We start from the raw sequence: 2,740 nt of genomic DNA on the forward strand, positions 1-2,740 counted from the left end.
TTTCCTCCTCCTCCTCCTGTTCCTCCTTGTATCTTGTATCACATTCTCTTAATCAGAAATTTTCAAGCACATAGTTTAGAGACACCAAGAGTTCTGCAAGACTTGTTAAGAAACCCAACGGCCCCTCCATCACTCCCCCTCTCCCCACCAATTCTTGCTTCTCAGGAGTAACCTTCTCAACCCTTTTTTTTTTTCTTTTATGAGACAGAGTCTCCCTCTGTTTTCCAGGCTGGAGTGCAGTGGCACGACCTCAGCTTACGGCAACCCGCCTCCCGGGTTCAAGTGATTCTTGTGCCTCAGCCTCCCAAGTAGCACGCGCCACCCCACCCGGCTAGTTTTTTTTTGTATTTTTAGCAGAGATGGGGTTTTGCCATGTTGGCCAGGCTGGTCTTGAACTCCTGACCTCAAGTTATCCGCTCACCTCAGCTTCCCAAAGTGCTGGGATTACAGGCGTGAGCCACCAGGCCCAGCCTTTTCTCAACTCTTTTGAACGGATTCTTTACTTTCTTTGCTAAATAGCAAGCTTATATCGCTACTGCTTAATTTTCCAATGTTAACCATTTCCTAGATTTTTCTTAAGTTAGGCCTTTGTCTATTTTTCATTAGGAAAGGGGAGGATTTTTCTCTCCGTTGCCAAAAGCTCCCGTTGCCACACACTGACGCACGCAGCTCCCGCCCCCACTCAGCGGGCCATTTCCCGAGTATAATTAGATCATAATTTTCATTAGATCAACATTCAATATTTACTTTATCACGAATACATAAACGCTACCCACAGCCAAGTCATGAGTGTATAATGATTATTTTCCCTCTGCTAAATTTTCCTCCTTGAGTTAAAAAGCATTTGGTTTTGTTTGTTTAGTTTTCTATATATTTATTGCTGGTGTATTCCCAAACTCTCCCCAGACTGAGTAATCTCGTCTCAATTCCCTCCAATATTGAGATGACTTAGGTATTCTATGTGTCTCACTTTCTCAGGGAGCTCATCCCTGGATCTTCTGGCTGGGCCAGTCTGCACTGGTTGTTCCCAAGGTCTATTACAAAGCCGGTGGCTTGAGATCTCCCTTTACTGTTATTGGAGCTTCCCGTTCTCTTGTTCAGGGTTATCTTTGTGCTGAGTGCCATGCCTTCCTTCTTGGTGAAGCACATCCTTCGCAGTGGAATCCTGAGATGTGCATGGCAGACAAAATTCTGGACACGTGGCATATCTGAAAAAGTCTCCATTCTACTCTCACATTTGATTGGGAGTTTAGGTGAGTAGAAAATTCTACCTCGGAAGTAGCTGGCCTTTCTCCATTGTCTTCTAGTTTCCAGTGCTATTCTGATTCCTTGCTATGAAACTTGTTTATTTTCTCCGGAACCTTGTAGGATCCTCTCTTTGTTGCTAATATGCTGAAATGTCATCATTTACTTTCTTTGGGTGTTGGTTTTCTTCATTGATTATTCTGGGCACTTAGCGGGCTCTTTCATTCTGGAAACTCATGTCTAAGACTAGGAAAATGTTCATGTATTATACCTTTGATCCGTTGATTTTTTTTCTTTTTATATTTTTTAAAAATAGAGATAGGGTCTCACTATGTTGCCCAGGCTGGTCTCAAACTCCTGGACTCAAGTAATCCTCCCCTCTTGAACTCCCAAAGTGCTGGGATTACAGGTGTGAGCCACTTTGCTTGACTGATTGATTGAATTCTGTTTCTTTTAATTTTTTTAGAGATAAAGTCTCACTCTGTCACTAAGGCTAGGATGCAGTGGCGTGATCATAGCTCACAGCAGCCTCAAACTCCTAGGCTCAAGCGATCCTCCTTCCTCATCCTCCCAAGTAGCTAGGACTCCAGGTACCCATCACCATGCCTAGACAATTTATTTTTTATTTTTTTAGAGATGGGGTCTTGCTATATTAATCAGGCTGATCTCGAACTCCTGGCCTCAAGTGATCCTCCCACCTTGGCCTCCTAAAGTGCTGGGATTCCAGGTGTGAGCTGCCATGCTCAGCCTGATTTACTTTTTTAACCTCTATTTTCACTATTATCTCTTTTTGGAATTCCTGTAATTTAAATATTTTCTTGAATGCATCTTATTATTCTCTTTTTTTTTCTTACCTCCTAACTCTTTCTCTACTTTCTGATTAATTTCATCCACTAATTTTTCTATCATGTATTGATTGTTAAAATTTATCCTATCATATTTAGTTTCCAAGAGTTCTTTTTTGTTCCCCAGTAATTCCATTCTATTTTTCAGACAGGGTCTCACTCTGCTGCCCAGGCTAGAGTCCAGTGGTATGATCATAGCCCACCACAGCTTTGACCTCCCGGGCTCAAGAGATCCTCCTGCTTCAGTCCTTCAAGTAACTGCAACTACAGGCACACAACACCATGTCCAGCTAATTTTTGTATTTTTCGTAGAGATGGGGCTTCACCATGTTGTCCAGGCTGGTCTCAAACTTCTGGGCTCAAGTGATCCACTCACCTTGGCCTCCCAAAGTGCTTTGATTATAAGTGTGAGCCACCATGCCTGGCTAATGCTTTTTTGTATTAGTGTCCTATCCTTGATTTTTTAGATGCAGTATTATATCTAAGTATATAAGCGTTTTCTTCCCCATGCATAGTCTTTGTTTTTTCCAAGATTTATTGTCTTCCATTTGTTTGTTCGGCCCTTTGCATCTCCTGGTAGAAGCTTTTTTCCAATGCCGGGTGCTTCTTAGTGACTGCTGATGAACAGAGCACCAAACAGCTGTGTGGTA

This window comes from Macaca mulatta, chromosome 14 (assembly GCF_049350105.2).
Source record: "Macaca mulatta isolate MMU2019108-1 chromosome 14, T2T-MMU8v2.0, whole genome shotgun sequence".
Classification (NCBI taxonomy): Eukaryota; Metazoa; Chordata; class Mammalia; order Primates; family Cercopithecidae; genus Macaca; species Macaca mulatta.